The 8,312-nt window shown below is 47.0% G+C and overlaps 1 long non-coding RNA gene across 1 annotated transcript in view; it reads right to left on the reverse strand.

The window, feature by feature from the left end:
* The window catches only part of LOC106723817, an 18,324-nt gene that overhangs the window by 9,415 nt on the left and 597 nt on the right, over positions 1 to 8,312 (reverse strand). The window contains exon 2 of the long non-coding RNA XR_001359547.1: positions 6,714 to 6,869. This is a non-coding gene — a long non-coding RNA (uncharacterized LOC106723817). The remainder of the gene's footprint in view (positions 1 to 6,713; positions 6,870 to 8,312) is intronic.

Genomic DNA, 8,312 nt, shown 5'->3' on the forward strand with positions numbered 1-8,312 from the left:
CCCTCTTCTTTAAATCACAGGGTGGGCTGGCTCCCAGCACAGTGCCAAACCTCCCATGATATTTGGAGACAAACTCAAGATCACCACAGAAAAGCAAATTCATTTGTTCATCGAGTGCAAGTTCCTTGATGGCAGGGACACATTATATCCCCAGCACCTCGTGCAGTGCCTGGCACAGGGTAATCTGTAAATACATTTTTTAAATAAATAAATCCCATGTGGTTTTATTTCATCCTTTTCAACTTAAGATGTACCTTATTCATTCAGTCAGTCATTTACTGAGCACCCTATATGCACTTAGCACTCCATGCCACTGCCGTGTAACTACCCAGGACTTGAACAAACTTCTGTGACTGCTTAAAAACAAAGTGACTGGTGACGGAGGAGGGGGGGAAGCAGGAGAGATTCCTCAACATATTAATGAGTTCGCTAAGAAATAAAGGGCTTCTCTGTCCCCATCCCAGAGACTTCTGATAGCCAGCATTCTCATAAAAGTTGCTTTAACCGGCTCACACTTCCAAAGCCAAAATTAACACCAAACAGCGGAAGGCCCCAAATACATTCAGAAGGTTAGACCCGAGCCAGGCGGGGGGGACTCCGGTTTAGTAATGAAAAGGAAATCTCTAAGCCCTCTCTAGTCTCAACCCAGCTCCCTCCACCCTCTCCTAATCGCCTCTTCACTCCACCACCTCCCTCTAGGGACCAGGTAGCCGGCCCAGCCACGCCTCAGCTCCTCCCTCAGGTGAGGCCGTTCCCAAATTAAATCACAAAAGAGGGGCAGCCAGTCTGCGATGATCTGTGTTTATTTAGTAAATGGGTTGATTGCCCTCATTTGCGGAGATTAAGGGTTAATTCCCCAACGCAAAGAGGACAGATTTCTCCTAGGGTGGCCCTAGATAATTAAGGGGAAAAAATAAAATTCAAGTACTGCTCCCCCAGCACCCTTCCCACCCAGTGATGGCCTTTCGGTGGCCTTTCCAGCCAGGTAGCCACAGGCCCCAGTTCCAGTGAGGTTCTGACCACAGGGCGGGAGGGTTTGGTAAACAAAGGCTCAGGAATTCTGCAGGCCCCTTTAAACTGACATCTGGCAGATTCAGAGCACAGAACAGTTTCTCTCTCCCCCCCTCTCTGGCTTTGAAAGGCAAATGTTTTGAGGTTTGTGTTCTCTCCCATTCAGGGTTTTTAATCAAGTGGAGTCAAACCACTTTGTCTGCACCTTAATTGAAGAGCCTGGCTCTAGGGCTTAAAGTGCTATTTTACAATCATAAGGAGGAGGCAGGGAGAGGGAAAGGGGACCAAGTGGAAATGTGAAAGGGAAGGAACGCGGTGGGCAAGTGGCCGTTAAGGGCACACTCGGGGTTCTGCGTGCCCAGCCTTCCGGGCACACGTGGGGCACAGGTGGTGAGCCTCACCTGACTGGCTGTCAGGACCTGGAAAGAGCCTTACTTGGCTTTGTGGGTAACTTCCACGGCACACAGGATAACGCCCCGACTGTAGATGGTCCTGGCCCAGATGAGGAACCCCCAAATACAGCCATAGGCTCCCAGAGCCGGGCCAGATCGCAAAGCCCAGCTTCCTGGCTTCACAGACGAAGAAACGGGCTCAGGGAGGTTAACTGACTTGCCCGGGGCCCAGGGGTTAGTGACGGGAGGAGACCCCCAGGATTCTCCTCATTCCCCTGGCTGAAACGGGAGCCTTCCCTCTGATCCTGGGGAGAGAGAAATGCACCACATCCATCTCAAAATAAACTTGCATATACTCGGGAAGACGGTTAAATGACTTCATATATTTTTCCAAGTGAAACAACCAAATATTTTCACCTTGTCTTCCCATTTTGGATCCTGGCTGCACATTAATGCACATGGGGAGATTGTGGGCAGATTCTCCACGAGTGGGGGCTAGGAAGTAGTTTTTTAAAGTCGATTTTTCAAAAAAATGAAATCCTTCTACCACCACCCACACCCACACTCCCGTTGAGAATCACCTGTTTTGCTTATTTGGGCTACTCTTCCTGCTGGTTCCTTCAAGCCACTTAATTTACTTCGGGCATCCCAAATTTACATGCCACTTAAAAGAGCAGTTAACGGGACATGGCTGACACATTTAGCTGTGATTCCCAGGCCTTGTGTTCCATGCTCAGTCTTGCACCATCCTGCATTTCTGCAATTCGTGGTTTATTTTCACTGGACTTCATCTGACTGATGAATTGCACCATTTGGTTGAACAAATCAAACGTCTACCTTGTGAAAGGCAAAGCAGAACAGCAAGGCACAGATTCTCCTCTCAAATACCTTTAGTCAGATGAATAGGTTGGGGGTAAGGTAAGCACTAAAATACAAGAGATTGGTAAACAAAGGCTCAGGAATTCTGCAGGCCCCTTTAAACTGACATCTGACATTTGAGTAATATCACAAGAGCTGTGGAACCTTCAAAGGAAGATGGTGAAGAAAACTGACACTTGATGAATGTCTACTATGCGCCAGGCACTATGAGATAAGTTAGGATTAGGCGTGGCTGAGAGGCACACAAAAAAACTAAAATAATGTTGGCTTATTTTAAAAGAATGTTTATTTTGATCTCCTGTTTGAGAAATCCCAGGCTGGTCAGGTGCGCTACAGTGTTCGGGATCCTTCTATCTTTCTCTCCTTTCCCAAGATTACCTCATGTCTACAACAGCCTCTAGAGTTCCAGCCATCAGGAGGAGGGAAGGACGGTACGCCTACTCCCTTCGTGTTGCTCAGAACACTACTGCCGACATTCCACTGGCCAGACTTAGTAGATGGACACAGGGAGGCTTTGATATGGAGTCTTTATTTCCAGTGGTCGTATGTCTCGCTAAAGACTAGGGACTCTATTACTATGGGAGAAGGGAAGAACAGATATTGGGGAACAACTGGCAGCCTCACACCATGTTAAGGACCTTATATGCTTTAGAGCATTTATTTCTCCTAACGACTCATGAGAAAGAGATCTCCTGGGTCTTTACCGATAATTCCTACCCTGCAACACTTTTGCAATCACTCGGTATCAATTGCAATCCTAGGAGGTATCTTTTTCAATTCTATCTAAAACATGAGCAAGAGGAAGGTGGCTGCAAGGCTGAGCCTTGTTAGTCAACCCTGAATGGATGCCTCTCCTGGGCTGGCACTAATCCTTGGAGGTCAGCCTTCCACAGCTGTGGGCCCATCCACCAGGAGACAGTCAGAAGACATGTGCATTTTCACCCAGTGGTGTGTGCTACAGCCAGCTCTTTGAGGCTTGTCAGAGCTGCTGATGTCCATCTTTTCCAAACCCCAAGTTCAGTTGTTTGGTAATCAGTGCTAGTAGCAGTATTTACACCATGGAAATTGGCAAATGTATATAGATCAGGGACTTCTTCCTATAAAATCGGTCATTAAACATTTACCAACATACCACTGTAAAAAGTTACAACTTCAGCAAAAAACCAAAACCACAAAATATGCACCTAACTTGGTCTTTTATTTTATCGCTATGATTTGCATCCATAAAGATAAAATAAACCAGGATTCTGCCCTCTTGATGTTTTTGCCCATAGACCACAAAAAATCTTATAAATATTATTTCATTCATTCTCACAGCACCCTGGGAGGTGTAGTGACTTGCCTGAGGCAGGGCAGAAAATCGATGCTGAAAAGCAGAACTAAATTGGTCTGTACTGCCTCTGACACCCTTCCTATCCATCAATACAATGCCCTACAGACTAGGCATGGGTAGCAATCACCAAAGGTACTTTTACCTCACAACCCAAACACCCAAACTCTCTTTCTACATGCTATATTCTATCTAATGTTCTGTCCTTTGAGTATAGATTTCACAACCCAAATCGTCCCACCCTCTGCACTTGGAGGTTTTCCCCGGGGTTGTGTGTGGTCTTCAATTAATCAACTTCCTCTGCGTTCTTTCTCCCTCTAGTCCAATGGCATGTGTTGGAAAAAATAGTTGGCCAGAGTTAGAGTTCTGTTCTGATTCTAACAGAGGCAAGTGGTGTCAGAACCAATCAACATATGGTTTTATTTGTGAACCTTTCTCCGGACTCCCAGAGGGCAGAGACCCAAGAGTTGTTTCTCTCTTTGGCCTCACTTCCATAGTACTTTGGGAGTGAATGAATAATACTTATAATAAACAGTCTCTAAATTGGCTCCCAGTGATCCTCACCCTTCAGTGGATTTCCATGCCCACGTGTAGCCCCTGCTGTCCCTTGAGTATGGATAAACCTAGTGATTTTGTTTCTAATGAATAGAATAAGGCAAAAGTGACAGATGTCACTTCCAAAATTAGGTTACAGAATGACTACGCCTTCCATTGCCTTTTTTTTTTTTTCGAGAGCTCTCTGCCCCTCATTCTCTCTCTCTCTCTCTCTCTCTCTCTCTCAGCACTTGCTCTGGGGGAACAAGGTGCCATGTTTATTTATTTATTTTCTTATTTATGTAATTTATTTTCTTGAGGAAACTAATCCAGAATAGCCATGTTTTTAAAATATGTTTTTATTGATTTTAGAGTGAAGAGGGGAGAGAGAGAGGGAGAGAGAGAGAGAGAGAGAGAGAGAGAGAGAGAGAGAGAAATTGGCTGCCTACCAAACACACACCGACCCGGAGATCGAGCCCAAAACCTGGGCATGTGCTCCAACCACCAACCAGGAATTGAACTGGCGATCTTTCAGTGCTGGGGTCAATGCTCGACCAAGTGAGCCACACTGGCCAGGGCACAAGGTACCATGTTTTAAGTGGCCTTATGAGATGCCCACATCGCAAGGAACTGATGTCTTTGGCTGACAGCTAGCAAGAACCTGAGGCCTGCCAACGGCCATGTGATGAGTTGGAAATGGATACCCTGAGGCCTGCCAGTAGCCACATGAGTGAGTTTGAAAGCAGATCCTCCTCGAATCAAACCTTGAGGTAACTATAGTCCCAACCAACTCTCTGATTGTAGTCTCATGGGAGACCCCAAGCCAGAAGACCCACTAAGTACACCCAGATTTCTGACCCACAGAAACTGTGCAATAGCATTTGTTGTTTTAAGTTGTTACATTTTGAGGTAATTTGTCATATGACAACAGATAACTAATGCAACCCTCAAGCCACAAAGGCAATAGTCAAACATTTTCATGATATAAATTACCTCCACTGGGTGGGGCCTCGCACTCCTAACAGGACTTTAGCATGGCCTCCTCTTATTCAATCTTTAATGTTCATAACACTTAAAAGTCTGCTTTCAGGGTAAGACCGTTCCCATTTTGAGATTGATCCAACACCCCAAACTACACGGAAAGGAAGTAAGTCAATGGCAACCTGGCAACTGGCAACTCAAAAGTCCTCTATGTTATGAAGTCACAAATTATCTGGTAAAAGAGAGGCCAGAAAGGGAAGTAGACGCGATGCTACAAGCTGCCCTTTCTGGTCTTGCATGAGTAATTCTTGCAGCTGGAGTTTCACTACAACCACAGGATTGTGGCACCACGAAGGTGGCCATTTTCAAATCTGGCCTGACATCAGAATGTAATTCAACTAGATGAACCCGGGACTTGGCCAAAATAAGTAGCACTTAAATAACTGGGGCCAAAGAGTAGCATCACTTTTCTGTGGGGCCATATGGCTGTGACGTGAAGAAATAAAAGCCTTTGTTGTTTTAAAGGGCAGGGACAATTGGAAGTTCTGCAGCAGACAGTTACAAAACTTTCCACCCTCAGCTCACCAAGGAAGATACCAGCTAGTGGCTTTGGGAATTGGGTGTGGAAGGTGTTGCTTGGAAAAGAACATTAAATTGATCCTGGACAGAATGTGAACCAATGTTACTACATTTCTCAAAGAGGCTAAAAGACTCGTTAGCCCCTTAAATTGCGAATTCACTTTCCTGTTCTAACATCTCCTGGAAATCCTAACATTCTATATCAGGAGAGGCATGGAAGGCTACCCCACCCTCTCACAAAGAGCAAATTCTGATTTTTCCAGAATAATTTTGGAGTGAGGTGTTTTTTTTAATCATCTTAAAAACAAAACACTCTCCCCTGAATTGGGTTTTGCTTCTCTGTTTTTTATACTTGTCTGCCTGGGACACAGCAAGAAGACACTCCTCTGTGATCTTTTCCACCTGGGATGGGTTTTCTGCATCTTACGTGTAGATTGGTTTTAAAATATTGGATTCATCTTTTGTACTTTTCTTTTTAAATAATTATCCCTATTACCTAACACCAGGGAGCTGTCTGGGTCTATAATCTGAATAGAAGCTCATTAACTAAACTGGTTTTAGTTGCATTTGAGACACAGTATTTTATCTTGTCGGTTTTCATGTTATTTGATGACGGTGCTTGCAATTTCTCCCACAATAAGCAAAGGTGACTTAGATCAGGGGCCTGATGAATAAGCAAGAAAATTTGATTTAGAAAAGGAGAATATCCTGAAGCTCGTGAAGAGAAAAAAGGATTTTCAACCGCCCCACCCCCCACCCCCCCACCAGCACCACCACCACCACCACACACTTTAAATGACAAAGCAAAGCAGCAGCACTATCTTTAAGCAACATCTTTCAACACAGCATCAATGCTCCCCAAGGTTAGGTAATAAGAATATCAATTTAGGAAGAAAAAAGAGGAGCCCTTAAAAAAATACAAGGAAGAAATGAGACATTTTAGAAGCAAATGTCATTAATCCTTCATATTGCCTTGAGGCAGAAACGCCCAAGTAAATTAAAAATACCGTCGTGGATGTGAGGGGGAGATGGATGCTTTGGAAGAAAACGATGAGGATTCCTGTTGAGGATCCGATGGAAAAACGCGAGCGTCTGCTGCCTTACGTTGGCCCAAGTGATTCAGCCCTCCAGTCGCATTAACAGGAGTGGGGAACCACAAAGACCTGTGGAAATAAAGAAAATAAAAGAAACACCGAGGAAGCCGAAGTCTCCCGTGAAAGGGAAGGAACCCAATTAATTGTCTTAGATTTCGGGATCAGTTTTTTCCCTGCTAGAGAAGAGGCTCACGGGGGGCAGCAGAGGCAGCAACTTCTGCAAACACGAAACCCGATCAGACACCCCTCAGGGCTCCAGCGCCAGGAGGAAGGGCTCGGCCAGGAGGAACGTTTGTTAAAGTATAGGATTGCTCTGTGACTGCGTGCGCGACAGAGAGCGGCAGATCTTTCCTTTCTCAACATGTCACTTTCCTGCGTGGGGATGCCTGATGTTCCCGGCTGCCCCGCGAGAGGGGAGAGGCGCCGGGACCCCCGCCCGCGCGCGGCAACTTCTGACCTCGCCTGGAGGAACCCGAGAGCGCGCGCTGGCGTCCAGTGCCTGGAGCGGGGCGAAGATGTGACGGAACAAAAGGACGCTGCCAATCAGAAAACGCTACCCGAGAACTAAAATTACCTCTCTTTGTGTTTTTGAAAACTCTTTAATTAGCACATGCCCTGTTTTCTAACACGCATTAAAACTTTCCTTCCCAGATTCCAAACAGAGGATCAAAGTATTGCTTCTGCAACTAAGATGGGAAAACAGGGCCATTGAAACCTCGCTTTAACCCGTACAGAGTGTTCCTAGGCACTCGGGCTCGGGGTACTTGTATAACCATTCACCCCCAACGCTTCGTTTTCTTAAAACCTCACTAAAGCTACCCCCCATCGCTGTACTCTGGGCCGTGCGCGCGGGCGGGGTAGTCTGGGGCCAGGGTCCCCTGCTCCCGCCGCTCTCGGAGGAGGGGTCTGCCCTTCCTCCCGCCTTAGTCGTCTCCCTCCTCTCGACTCCCTTTTCTCCTCGCTGCGGCCCCTCCTCCTTTTTTACAACCCGGAGTAGGGGGGAGAGGAGATTGTGGCCTCACGTGGTGTGTTGGGGTCTGGGGAGAGAAAAGCGATCTGCGAGGTGCACCCCCTTTCGCCCCTTACCGAACCCTACTAGTAGGACCCGGCTGCCCAAAAGTCCCGAGAAACCCAGCATTTTCAGACCCAGAAGGGCTACCGCGACTCTCTCTGCTCAGGCGCTGCGTTATTCTCAGTTTCTCCCCAAAAAAGTCTATCCCGATGCGCCATTCAGGGATGTGTTTTAGTGCACCCAGAAGAGGAACAAATCTCTCAAGCAAACTCCCTTTCTGGTGCGTGTACCCCCCCAACACCCGAGCGAATTCAGGGGTAAAAGTTTTTAACTTTTCTCTCCCAGCCCCCCGCCCCTCCCCGCAGGAATCCGCCCAGAGCGCTGCAGACGCCGCCTCTCAGGTTCCCTCGCCGGCCCCCTTCTGACTTCCACCCAATCCGAACGCGGCCGCACAGAAAACAAAGGCTGCCATTGGGCAGCCCTGGACCTCGAGGGCCCGC

Source organism: Myotis brandtii, unplaced genomic scaffold, assembly GCF_000412655.1.
Source record: "Myotis brandtii unplaced genomic scaffold, ASM41265v1 scaffold1162, whole genome shotgun sequence".
NCBI lineage: Eukaryota > Metazoa > Chordata > Mammalia > Chiroptera > Vespertilionidae > Myotis > Myotis brandtii.